The sequence below is a fragment of the Chiloscyllium punctatum genome, chromosome 41, assembly GCF_047496795.1.
Source record: "Chiloscyllium punctatum isolate Juve2018m chromosome 41, sChiPun1.3, whole genome shotgun sequence".
Taxonomy (NCBI): domain Eukaryota; kingdom Metazoa; phylum Chordata; class Chondrichthyes; order Orectolobiformes; family Hemiscylliidae; genus Chiloscyllium; species Chiloscyllium punctatum.
The window spans coordinates 58,479,518-58,493,807 of record NC_092779.1 but is presented as its reverse complement, the minus strand read 5'-3'; the positions used below and the strand labels follow the sequence as shown (position 1 = coordinate 58,493,807).

The following is a 14,290-nucleotide window of genomic DNA, read 5'->3' as shown; positions in this document are numbered from 1 at the left end:
ACATCTGGATGAACAGTCAGGTGAGAATAGCACAAGGCCATCACCTGTCCCACTCGTAGCTCACCTGTCACTGAGTACTGATCCCCGTCCACCATGAATCACAACCCTTTTATCATGACCATTGTGTGATCCTGATACCTTCCTGCACTCTGGTGATATCACTCAGTACCTCTCCATGTGGTATCCCTCCCTGTGTGGGTCTAATTGCTGCCTCTGTCAGTGTCTCTCACTCTTGCAGCTACTCCAGATCCTGACCCAACAGCATTCTCCATTCCAGAGGGACACAGCAGCACAGGCCAGGGATGGAGACTGGGATTTTCCAGATCTCTGTGGGACTCAGGGCCATTCTCCATGTGTAACCCTCACTGCATCAGTCTAATTTCCCATTCTGTCTGTTTCTCTGTCTCCTGTAGGTCATCAGGATGTTCCTGTCTCAGCCGAATTCCTAACTCTTGTCTCATCCATAACCACATCAAAGACGGTTGGTCAGTCAGAGAGACATGAAGAGGGAGGTCTGGAGCCTTCAGTAAATCCTGCAGTCGGTAAGATCACTCACAGTAAACAGCACAGGGAGGGGTTAGTGACCTTCTGTATTCAGACCTGGAAGACAGGACATAGACACAGAGCTGGGGAAGGAAAAGCAACATTCTAGGCTTCATTCACATCATCTTGTGAGGGACCTGCTCTTCACCTCTGCTGTCCTGGTCCTCACTGAGACATCTCTCTCTGACTCTCTCTCTCACCCCCTCACTCTCATTCTTTCTTTCTCACCCTCTCTTTCTCTCTCACCCCCTCACTCACTCTCCACCCAAACTCTCTCTCACCCGACTTCTCTCTCCCTCGCATCCCTCTCTCTCTCATCCCTCTATCACTGGATTGCCCTCTATCTCTCCCTATCAGCTTTGCCTCCTCGATATCTATCTCTCTCTCTCTCTCTCGCTCGCTCTCTCTCTCTCGTCCCCTTCTCGTGAGCTCTCTTGCTCTCAGACTCTCTGTCTCATTTCCTTCCCCTCCCTCCCACTCATTTCCACCTCTCTCTCTCTTGCCCCCCCCTCTTGCCCCCCTCGGTCTCGCGCTCTCGCTCGCCCCCCTCTCACTCACTCGCCCCTCTCTCTCACCCCCTCGCCCCTCTCTCTCACCCCTCCTCACTCTCAACCCATCTCTCTCTCACCCTCTCTCTCCCTTCCCCTCTTATGCTCTCTTCCCCCTCTCTCACTCACCCCTCTCTCCCCTTTTCTCACCCCCTTGCTCTCATTCCCCCTCTCAACAGTTTGTATTTCTATTATCATGCTTATAATTTCACAAAAATCCTATTGAGAACTTTAGACCTCAGGCCAGAGATGGAGATATTAGGTCATTGCCAAAGCATTGCCAAAAAGCAGGTTTTGAGGGATGTCTTAAAGGTGGAAAGCAGACCTGTGAGGTTTTGGCTGCGAATTTCAGACCATGCTGCTTCAGCAAGTGTACAAACAGCCACACAGATGAACTAATGAATTAACAAATGGTTTGGAGTCTCGAAGAAAATGGGTTGTCCAGGTCTCAAAGTGTGTGTGGTGCAGGGAGTTAGGGACTATGACAGCCAGGAATTAAATCAAGTGTGAGAATTTTAAATTGAGGGATATTGGCCAGGTGCTGGCAGGTGAGACTAGATTGGGTTGGGGTATCTGGTCGGCATGGACGGGTTGGACCGAAGGGTCTGTTTCCATGCTGTACATCTCTATGGCTGTATGCTGTTGATTCTAATTAGGAGCCTTTTGATGAATCAACAAGCAGAGATTTAGACTTTCTTGAGATTACAGGGAGATTGAATGTTGGAAGCTGGCCCTGAGTATGTTTGGATAATGAAGTCTGGAGATAACACACAACGGATGAGAGTTTCAGTATATGAGCTGAGACAAGGGTAGAATCAGCTAGAAATAGTGATCTTGTAGTGGGACTGGGCTGTCACCCTCACCTCGCCTCTGGGATTCAGTTAGTTGTCAGGTTGTGAATCAGGGCGGTAACACAATCGGGAGCTGAGTGGCCCTGGTGGAGCCTAAAATGAGTGTCACTCAGCTGGCTGTTGCTGAGCAGCTGCTGCTTGGTAGCCCTGTTGATGACATCTTCCATCACTTTACTGTTGGTCGAGTGTGGACTGATAGATGGAAATTGCCTGGGTTGGGTTGCCCTGTGTTTTTGTGTTGAATATCCCTGGGCAATGTTCCACATTGTCGATAGATGCCAGTGCTGGAGTGGTACTTGGCTTGGTGGGTGGCAAGTTCTGGAGCACAAACCATCAGTATTATTGCCAGAATATTGGCAGGGCCCATAGCCTTTGCACTATTTAACCATTTCTTGATGTTATTCAAACTGAATCGAACTGGCTTAAAACTCGCATCTGTGATGTTGGAAACCACTGGAGAAGGCTGAGATGGATCATCCCACTTTGCACTTCTGGCTGCAGATTGCTGCAAATGCTGTCATCTTATCTGGTGCATGGATGTGTGAGGCCCCTCCATCAGTAAGGGTGGGGATATCTGTGATGCTTCCTCCAGTGAGTTGTTTAATTGTCCATCACCGTTCACAACTGGGTGTGGCAGAACTGCAGAGCTCCGATCTGTTCCACTGGACGTAGGATCACTTAGCTTTACAGATTGTGCTGGAGTACAGTTCTGCTGCTGTTGATGTCCCACAGTGCCTCCGAGATATCCAGTTTGAGATCCTACATCTCTTCAAAGTCTGTTCCATTTAGAACGGTGATAGTGTCACTCAACACAATGAAGGTTTTTCTCAACTTTAAGGCAAGACTTTGTCTCCAAAAGGAATGTGTGATGGTCGCTCTTACTGATACTGTCATGGACAGATGTATCTGCAGCTGGTCAATTCATAACAATGAGATCAAGTATGTTTTTCCCTCTTGTTGGTTCCCTCACCACCCGCTGCAGACTCAGTTGAGCAGCTATACCCTTTAGGACCTGGCCAGCTCAGTCAGTAATTCTGTTGCAGAGCAAGTCTCGATCATGGACATTGAAATCCTGTACCCAGAGTACATTTGACATCATTTTATTGCCTCAGTGCTTCCTCCAAATGTTGTTCAACATGAAGGAGAACTGATCCATCAGCCAAGGGAGGATGGTATGTGGTAATCAGCAGGAGCCATGAAACCTACTGGTCTCCGGAGCCAATGCTGTGTACTCCCAGGGCAAATCCTCCCTGTCTGTACACCACTGTGCCACCACCTCTGCCTGGTCTGTCGTGCCGGTGGGACAGGACATATCAGAGATTTCAGGAGAAAGTGAAGATTGCAGATGCTGGAGATCAGAGTCAAGAGTCTGGTGCTGGAAAAGCACAACGGTCAGGCAGCATCCGAGGAGCAGGAGAATCGACGTTTCAAGCCTAAGCCCTTCATCAGCCTGACCTGCTGTGCTTTTCCAGCACCACACTCTCGATATCTAGGGATGGTGATGGTGGTGTCTGGTTATCTTTGTAAGGGATGATTCCGTGAGTATGACTATGTCAGGCTGTTCCTTGACTAGTCTGTGAGACAGCTCTCCACGTTTTGGCACCAAAAACCATATGTTAGTGAGGAGGACGTTGCACTATCGAGAGGGCTGATTCTGTGGTTGTAATTTCTGGTGCCTTGTTAGTTGCCAACTGGTCCATCCACTTTCATTCCTGTGTTGAGACTTTGCAGTGATTAATACAGTGAGTAGCTGGCTGGGCCGCTATCAGGTTGGCAGGAATTTTTTCGCCATTGACAATGGTTTCATGGAGTTCAGATTTCTAATACGTTATTCTTTTTCTTGAATTCAGATTCCACCATCTGCCAAGATGGGATTCGAATCAGGACTTCAGCCGTTTGTTTTAATATTCTGGATAAAAGCTAAATACATCAGGTTTGTTCACTCATTTTAAATATCACTAACCCTGGTTTTGTTTCTTTCTAAAACACTGTCCATCGTCCTGTCTCCTCCATCCTCCTCTCCAACAACGAGTGAGGAGCACATGGGGTTTCCCTGTCACTAAGACTGAGATAATCCGATCTGCTGTTTCTCTCCCTCCCACTAGCCCACTGAGTCAAACTGCCTCACGTGGTGTTCCTGGTTTTTGTCCTAAACCTACATCTTTCTCCAGTGTCTTGTCAAGCCTTATCAGAGCTCACCTTGACCCTTTACCCTAATCTCGCTAAACTCACTTTCCAACTCTCTTTCCTCCGCTGCCGCCTCATCACTCCCCCTCGCCAATTTATAGATATTGTTCCTTGTTCTGTCTGTTGGTCTTTTCTGGTTATGTCCTTCTCTCCCATTCTGTGAAAAACTAATATTTGACCTCACCGTTGTTGGAAAACCCTGCTCCATCTCCACTCTCCTTTTCCTTTCTGAATTCCTTGCATTTGGTGTCCCTCAATGATCCATCCTTGGTCTCTCCTGTATCTCACGTACATAGTGCCAGGAGGTGATATCATCCAAAAACACTGTGTTAGGTTTGACATGTACACTGACGATGCCCAGCTCTCCCTCCCCATCATCCCTCTCCATTACTCCACTGTTACTCAGTTATCAAACTGCTTATCACATTCCCACTACTCAATTAGCTGCAATTTCCTCCAATGAAACATTGTCAAGGTTAAACCCATTGCCTTACTGCTGAGCCCCTCCCTCCCACTGGGAACTCTGAGGCAGAACGACACTCTCAACAATATTGCTGTTCTATCTGACCCCAAGGTGACCTTCTGATCAGACATCCACACAATCACAGCACCAGGAAATCCAATCTTTTAAAAGTTGCTTTTCTCCACCTCACCCCAGCTCCATTGCTACTGAAACCCCTTACCCGCGTCTGTGTTCCCTTGTAGAACATAGAACATAGAACAATACAGCACAGAACAGGCCCTTCGGCCCACGATGTTGTGCCGAACTTCTATCCTAGATTAAGCACCCATCCATGTACCTATCCAAATGCTGCTTAAAGGTCGCCAATGATTCTGACTCTACCACTCCCACGGGCAGCGCATTCCATGCCCCCACCACTCTCTGGGTAAAGAGCCAACCCCTGACATCTCCCCTATACCTTCCACCCTTCACCTTAAATTTATGTCCCCTTGTAACACTCTGTTGTATCCGGGGAAAAAGTTTCTGACTGTCTACTCTATCTATTCCTCTGATCATCTTATAAACCTCTATCAAGTCACCCCTCATCCTTCGCCGTTCCAACGAGAAAAGGCCGAGAACTCTCAACCTATCCTCGTACGACCTACTCTCCATTCCAGGCAACATCCTGGTAAATCTTCTCTGCACCCTCTCCAAAGCTTCCACATCTTTCCTAAAGTGAGGCGACCAAAACTGCACACAGTACTCCAACTGTGGCCTAACCAAAGTCCTGTACAGCTGCAACATCACTTCACGACTCTTGAATTCAATCCCTCTGCTAATGAACGATAATACTCCATAGGCCTTCTTACAAACTCTATCCACCTGAGTGGCAACATTCAAAGATCTATGTACATAGACCCCAAGATCCCTCTGTTCCTCCACCTGACTAAGAACCCTACCATTAACCCTGTATTCCGCATTCTTATTTGTTCTTCCGAAATGGACAACCTCACACTTGGCAGGGTTGAACTCCATCTGCCACTCCTCAGCCCAGCTCTGCATCATATCTAAGTCCCTCTGCAGCCCTCCTCACTGTCCACAACTCCACCTATCTTTGTATCATCTGCAAATTTACTGACCCACCCTTCGACTCCCTCATCTAAGTCATTAATAAAAATTACAAACAGCAGAGGACCCAGAACTGAACCCTGCGGAACTCCACTTGTAACTGGGCTCCAGGCTGAATATTTACCATCTACCACCACTCTCTGCCTTCGACCGGTTAGCCAGTTTTCTATCCAATTGGCCAAATTTCCCTCTATCCCATGCCTCCTGACTTTCCGCATAAGCCTACCATGGGGAACCTTATCATGGGGCGGCACGGTGGCACAGTGGTTAGCACTGCTGCCTCACAGCACCAGAGACCTGGTGCTGGGTTCAATTCCTGCCTCAGGCGACTGACTGTGTGGAGTTTGCACATTCTCCCCGTGTCTGCATGGGTTTCTTCCGAGTGCTCCGGTTTCCTCCCACAGTCCAAAGATGTGCAGGTCAGGTGAATTGGCCATGCTAAATTGCCTGTAGTGTTAGGTATGGGGTAGATGTAGGGGTATGGGTGGGTTGCGCTTCGGCGGGGCGGTGTGGACTTGTTGGGCCGAAGGGCCTGTTTCCACACTGTAAGTAATCTAATCTAATCTAATCTAAATGCCTTACTAAAATCCATGTACACTACATCCACTGCTCTACCCTCATCCACATGCTTGGTCACCTCCTCGAAGAATTCAATAAGACTTGTAACGCAAGACCTACCCTTCACAAATCCGTGCTGGCTGTCCCTAATCAAGCAGTGTCTTTCCAGATACTCGTAAATCCTATCCCTCAGTACCCTTTCCATTACTTTGCCTACCACAGAAGTAAGACTAACTGGCCTGTAATTCCCGGGGTTATCCCTCTTCCCTTTTTTGAACAGGGGCACAACATTCGCTACTCTCCAGTCCCCTGGTACCACCCCCGTTGCCAGTGAAGACGAGAAGATCATTGCCAACGGTACTGCAATTTCCTCTCTTGCTTCCCACATAATCCTAGGATATATCCCGTCAGGGCCGGGGGACTTGTCTATCCTCAAGTTGTTCAAAATGTCCAACACATCTTCCTTCCTAACAGGTATCTCTTCTAGCTTATCAGTCTGTTTCACACTCTCCTCTTCAACAATACAGTCCCTCTCGTTCGTAAATACTGAAGAGAAGTACTTGTTCAAGACCTCTCCTATCTCTTCCGACTCAATACACAGTCTCCCACTACTGTCCTTGATCGGACCTACCCTCGTTCTCGTCATTCTCAGGTTTCTCACATACGCATAGAATGCCTTGGGGTTATCCTTGATCCTATCCACCAAGGATTTTTCATGCCCTCTCTTAGCTCTCCTAATCCCTTTCTTCAGGTCCCTTCTGGCTAACCTGTATCCCTCCACTGCTCTGTCTGAACTTTGTTTCCTCAACCTTATGTAAGCCTCCTTCTTCCTCTTTACTAGACATTCAACCTCCCTCGTCAACCAAGGCTCCCTCACACGACCATTTCTTTCCTGCCTGATAGGTACATACATATCAAGGACACGTCGTATCTGCTCCTTGAAAAAGTTCCACATTTCCACCACATCCTTCCCTGACAGCCTATGCTCCCAACGTATGCTTCTCAAATCCTGTCTTACAGCATCGTAATTTCCCTTCCACCAATTGTAAAATCTTCCTTGTTGTGCGCACCTATCTCTCTCCATAACTTGAATCCAAGACAGAACTCTTGATTCTGTAACTCAATATCTTGTTTCAGACTCCCCTCTCAGTATTTACCCTCGGACACATCCTCTCAGTATTTATCTTGTCAAACCCCTTAAGAATCCCATCTGTCTCAATGAGATCACCTCTCTTTCTCCAAAATCCAGTGAGTAGAGTCCCAACCTTTTCAGCCTTTATTTAAATGATAATCCCTCCAAACCAGGGATCATCTCATTGAATCTTCCCTGAAATGCCTCCAATAAAGTGACACATTTCCTTCTCTAACGGGACCAAATCTGCTCTCATTCCTGCAGATATGGTGGTCTCACCAGCACAGCCACACGTTACTCTCAGGTAGAGACGCCAAACTCTAATACTGAAAACCTTTGAAACAAAACATTCGATTCCCCTTCCTGATTCCCTATTGTAACTGTGTGGTAGCTTTCTGTGTTTCCTGAACAATTACCCCTGGTCCCTTTGTGGTGCAGCTTTCTACAGTTTCCACCATTTAAATAGTACTTTGTTCTTTTATTATCTCCTCCAAAATGAGCAACTTCCCATTTTCCCGAGTTACACCCCATCTGGCAACTTGTTACCCCCTTCTCCTGTGCATCTCTCTCTCTTCATAATTCTCTTAGACCTTTACAGTTATGCCTTTTCTAGGAGATATTCCTCTCCTCCCCCCCCCCCCCCCCCATCCCATTCTTACAAACATTTACTGGGGGCCCTGGGCAGTGGGAAGCAGAAAGAGTTGCTATCTTTTTAGGGATACGCTTTGGAGTGATTGAGAGGATCTTCCTACCCATTGGTCAGGATGGAGACAACGTGCCCATCGTTAGGCATTAGCCTTTCACACCCATGTCTTATTGATGAGGCAGAGCGGCAGCACGGAAGGAAAGAAAAGAAAGTCATTCTTGTTCCCCATATCTCACTGACCCTTGGATCATTTTCTCCAATGTGTCAAAGAACTGCTGTGTTCAGTCACATGAGATCTCAAGTTGGAATCTCCTAGAAACCCACAGATTTCCCCCTGAGTTGACTGCTGATGTCCTCAAGGGTAATATGTACAGTAATCCTGGGCCACAAGGAGGGGATGGTGTGAGTTTCTAACTTGAACTGATAGTGACAGATTTTATAAACTTGTATTAAGGGATATTACAGGTGGACATTCAGATGGTAATCTCAGTAAATATTCTGCTAAACTCTGATTGAATTACTCAGTATATCAGGATCTGGATATTCACATTGTGTGTGTGAGTATTGTGTTCCAGATCAATCCCATTTGCTGCTTAAATATTCTCCTTTGAATCATCGCATTCTCTCAAAAGGTCTCCCCAAACCTTCAATGTGTCCTGTAATCCTTTTATGCTGACCTGATGAGTGTATGGTTTATTATTCGAATGTGTAATTTTTGTATAAGGATGTTTCAGAGAGGGAGCAGAATATTCTTAAAGGGGAGAATAACCATTTTGAGGGGAGGCTGTTGTTTATTAGTATCAATGACATAGGAATAGAAGAGTTCACATTGTTGGATCATTGGAATCTCTTGTGGGGTAGAATTGACCTCCATCAGAAGGTTGGATTGCACTGGCACTGGAAGGGAACAGTTGCTAGTGCTATTCAGGAGGCATTAAACCAGTGAAGGTATGTGGGTAAACCCAGAGAGAGAGAGAGTGAGGGAAGAGCTCAGTCCGACGCTGGTACAGTTCAGATGTCAAACAGTCAAGGCAGACAAGGGCAAGGCACAGAATGAGCAGCTACACTGCATTTATTTCAATGCAGGAGGCCCGATAGGTCAGGCAGAGGAGCTCAGGGGGATGGTTTTGAACATCGCACTGGGGTATTATAGCAATTACAGAAGCATGACTTAATGATGGATAGGACCAGCAGCTTAATGTTTCACTGTATAGATGCTATAACAAAGATAGAAAGGGGGCAACAGAGCAGGGGGAGAGGTATTTTTGATAAGGGATAACATCACAGCTGGGCTTCAAGAGAGTATTCCTGGGAGTACATCCAGGCAGGTTATACAGGTGGAACTGAGAAATAAGAAAGGGATGATCTCCTTATTGGGATGGTAATGTTGACCCCCCCCCCCCCCCCACTTCCCCAATAGTCAGCAGGGAGTTGAGAAGCAAATTTACGAAGAGATCACTTATCTGTAAGAACAGTATGGTTGGGTACAAGACTTGACCTTCTTTGTTATTCATTCACAGGATGAGGGTGTCACTGGCTGGGCCCAAAGGGCAGTAAAGAGTCATTGCTGTGGGTCTGGAGTCACATGTAGGCCAGACCAGGTAAGGATGGCAGATTCCTTCCCTGAAGGATATTGGTGAATCTGATGAGGTTATTTTTTGCAATAATCAACAATGGATTCATGGTCTTTAATAGATTCTTAATTCCAAATTTTTATTGAATTCACATTCCCCTGTCTGCTGTGACGGGATCCAAACCCTGGGCCCCAGAACGTTATCTGGGTGTCTGGGTTATCCATCTCGTGATAATCTCACTAGGCCATTTGGCAGGGTGAGTGACTGAGGTATCCGTGGGGCAGCACATCAGCACCAAAGATCCCATGGTCTCTGCGGAAGATAGAAAGGGCTGGGGAGGGAGATATATCCCTGGTGGTGGGGTCTGACTGTAGGTAGCAGACATTGCAGAGGTTAATGGAGATTAGTGGGTGGCAGGTGAGGAGTGGGGGATTATATTCTTATTGTGGTTGGAGGGGTGGGGGGAAGGCGGAGGTACAGGAAGTGGAGGATATGCGTTGGAGTGCATTGTTGATCAAATGGGAGGTAAATGCGGTCCTTGAAAGAGGAAACCTTTCTGGGATGTCCTGGAGTGGAATTGCTTCTCCTGGGAGCAGATATGGCAGAGGCGGAGGAATTGGGAGTACAGGATCACGTTTTACAGGAATATACTCGAGAGTAATCAGGAGAGCAAAAAGGGGACTTGAAATATCTCTAGGAAATAGTTTAAGGAGAATCCAAAGAGATTCTACAAATACATTAAGGATAAAATAATAACCAGACACAGAATAGGACCCCTTAACGATCAACAAGGCCATCTATGGAACAACAGGAGGTGGGAGAAATACTATGCTATTCTATTCTGGAGAGTTTGGAGAAATAAATAGTGATAACTTGAAAAGTGTCTATATTACAGAGTAGGAAGTACTGGAAGTCTTAAACAGTAGCAAGGTGGATAAATCCCTGGGACCTGATCAGGTGTATCCCAGAAATTTGTGGAAAGCTAGGAAGGTGATGGCAGTGCCCCTCCCTGAGGTATTTATATCATTGTTTGTGACAGGTGAGGTGCTGGAAGATGGGTGCCATTATTTAAAAAAGGTGGTAAGGAAAGGCCAGGGAACAAGAGAACAGTCAACCTAACGTCAGTGGTAGGTAAGTTGTTGGAAGGGATTCTGAGGGACTGGATTTACATGTATTTGGAAAGAAGGGGATTGATTAGGGATAGTCAACATGACTTTGTGTGTGGGAAATTCTCTCTCTCTGACTTGATTGAGGTTTTTTTGAAGATGTGACAAAGATGATTGATGAAGGCAGACTGTGGACGTTGTCTATATTGACACTGAACGATGTTCCACAAAGCAGACTGGTTAGCAAGGTTAGATAACATGAACTATTGGGAGAACCAGACATTTGGATACAAAACTGGCTTGAAGGTAGGAGGCAGAGGGTGGTGATGGAGGGTTGCTTTGCGGACTGGAGGCCTATGAGCAGCAGTGTGCTGCAGGAATGGATATTGGGTCCTTAAATAAGTGAATTGGATGTGAATATATGAGATATGGGCATTGGGTTTACAGAAGACACCAAAATTGGAGTTGTATTGGACAATGAAGAAGGTTAGTTCAGAATGCAACAGGCTCTTGACCAGATGGGCCATTGGAGCAAGGAATGGAAGACTGGATTCAATTTAGACAAATGTAAGCTGTTGGATTTTGGAAAGGCAAATCAGAGCAGGACTTGTACACTTCATGGTAAAGTACTTGGGAATGTTGCTGAACATAGAGACCATGGAGTGCAGGTTCATTGTTCCTTGAAAGTAGAGTCGCAGGTCGGCAGACTAGTGAAGGTGGTGTTTGGTATGCTTATATTTATTGGTCAATGCATTGAGTACAGAAGCTGGGACGTCAAATTGTGGTTAGACAGGACATTGATTAAGCCATTTCAGGAAATATGTTTTAAGTTTGAAATTCCCTGTTCTGGAAAGGATATTGTGAATCTTGAAAGAGTTCAGACAAGATTTACAAAGACGATGCTCGGGTTAGAGGATTGGGGCTGCAGGGAGAGGGTGAATAGGCTAGGGGTAATTTCCCTGGAGAGTCAAAGACTGAGAGGTGACTTCATGGAGATTTATAAAATCATGAAGGGCATGGATAAGGTGAACAGCCAGGGTCTTTTCCCCCAAGTTATGTGGGTTCAAAACAAGATCACATGGGCTTATGTTGAGAGGGCAAAGATTAAAAACGGATCTAAGGGGCAAAGTTTTCATGCTGTGTGTGGTGTATGTGTGGAATGAGCTGCCAGATGAAGTAGTGGAGGCTGATACATTTACAACATTTGAAAGGCATCCGATTGGGTACGTGAATAGGAAGAGTTTCCAATGATACGGACCAATAGCTGGCAAATGGGGTTCCATTTGTTGAGAATTCCTCGTTGTCATGGACCAATTGGACCAAAGGTCTGTTTCTGTGCTGTACATCTCTATGACACTAATAAATGAAAATAAGATATGTTCCTCTTTTGTGGAGAGCCAGTAGAAGCACAGATAATTGTCCTTGGAGCTGAGAAGGTTAAGTAGTGATTTTGACCAGGTGCAAATTTGTTTCTAGGATATCTAATCTGCAGAGAGAGGGGAATTGTTAACAATGTCACAATTTTAGTAACTATTTTCAGGTAACTGGCAAATAATGTGAATATGTGAACATTATTTTATTCAGTAAGTTCTGAGTATCTGGAACAGTCTGAATGGCAGCTGGAGACAGACTCAGCAGTTATTCATAAACAGATTTGGAATTTTACTTTTTAAGGGAAGATTTGGGGGTCTATGGGCAAATGGGAAGGGAATTGGGACAGATTTGCAGCATCTCCAGAGGGAGAGGGTACATCCCAAATGGGCCGAATAGCCCCAGCCCCTGTGCTCTGTGATACTGCCCCATTGACTGTGAATGTTGAAGCTCAACCCAGGGCAGAGAGAGGGAGGATCCCACCACTCACCTCACAATGGGCCCCGATGATTGATGTCAGCGCAGGCTAATGGGGCAGAGGGTAGTACTAGAGGACCCGGTCGTACCAGTTTGTCCTCCAACCAATCTGAGTGAATGAGGACATCCTCAAGGCTGGAACTAAAGAAAGGCACATATCGCAGAGATTTGAGAAACTGGAGGACATGAGATAGGGAGCGTTCTGTGGCTGGTGAGGAATTCTATAAATAAGGAAGAGTTGTGAGGCTGGATGAGGTGACAGTGATTGGGAGAGTTGTGAGGATGGAGGAATTTAGAGTTAGTGAGGATTCGAGTCATAATGTTATACAGCAAGGAAACAGGCCCTGTGGTCCAACCAGTCCATGCCGACCATAATTCCAAACTGAACTAATTGTACCTGCCTCCGCTTGGTCCACATCCATCCAAATATTTAAGGTCTTTTAAATATTGTAATTGTATTCACAGCTACCACTTTCTCTGGAAGTTCATTCAAGTGTGTAATTTTTTTTAAAAAAACCCTAATGTCTTTCCCCTCAAATCTTTCTCATTTCTTCTCAAAATGAATGCACCCGAGTTTTGAATCCCCCTCTCTCCTGGCTATTCACCTTATCTACACTCTTTCTGATTTTGTAAACCTCTAATAAGGTCACCCCTCAACCTCGTGCACGCCAGTGAAAAAAATTCCCAGCCTATCCAGCCTCTCCTTAGAACACAATCCCTCCATTCATGGCAACATGCTGGTAAATCTCTTCTGAACCTGCTCCAATTTAATAACATCCTTCCTATAACAGCACAACCTGAAATGGACAGAGTATTCCAGAAGTGGCCTGCCCAACGTCCTGTACATCCTCAACATATAGTCCCAACTCCTGGACTCAAAGGTCTGAATGATGAAGGTAAGTGTGCTCAGCACCTTCTTAACCACCCTGTCCACATGGAACACACACTTCAAAGATCTGAAGCCCTCGGTCTCTTTGTTCCCATATCACTACTCAAGGCCCTACTTTTATTGAGTGTAAGTCCTACCCTCGTTTGTTTTGTCAGGATGTTATATTTTTTATTTATTCCAATCCAAAAAATTTTTGAGTATAAAGGCAGTAGGAGTATAATTAAGAGGGAAATCAGGAGGCAAAAAAGGGACGTGAGATAGCTTTGGCAAATAGGGTTAAGGATAATCCAAAGGGCTTTTGTAAATACATGAGGAACAAAAGGCTAACTAGGGAGAAAATAGAGACCCTCAAAGATCAGCAAGGCAGCCATTGTGTGGAGCTGCAGGCGAAGGGCGAGATAGGAAACAAGTATTTTGCATTAGTGTTTACTGTGAAGAAGTACATGGGAGATATAGAATGTGGGGAAATAAATGGTGACATCTTGAAAAATGTCCATATTACAGAGGAGGAGGAGGAGGTGCTCAATGAGTGGCTAAGGAGCTGGTGCAGGGGAAAAGGATTCACGTTTTTTGGATCATTGTGATCTCCTCTGGAGTAGAGTTGACCTGCATAAGAAGGATGGATTGTACCTGAATTGGAAGGTGTCTAACATCGAGGCAGGGAGACTTGCTGGTGATACTCGGGAGGCATTAAACCAGTGAGGGAGTGGGTGTAAACCCAAGAAGATAGTGAGAATAGAGGTATGTCTGAGGCTGGTACAGTTCAGAAGTCAAATAGTCAAGGCAGGCAAGGGCAAGGCACAGAATGAAGTCGGACTGAGCAGTTGCACTGCATTTA

At 45.9% G+C, this 14,290-nt stretch overlaps 1 long non-coding RNA gene across 1 annotated transcript; it reads left to right on the top strand.

Annotated features, from left to right (window-relative positions):
* Positions 1-422: 422 nt before the first annotated feature.
* LOC140465085 (uncharacterized) lies at positions 423-9,630 on the top strand. Its single transcript, XR_011955091.1, has 3 exons — positions 423-542; positions 3,793-3,875; positions 9,556-9,630. It is a non-coding gene; the product is annotated as an uncharacterized lncRNA (long non-coding RNA).
* Positions 9,631-14,290: the final 4,660 nt, after the last annotated feature.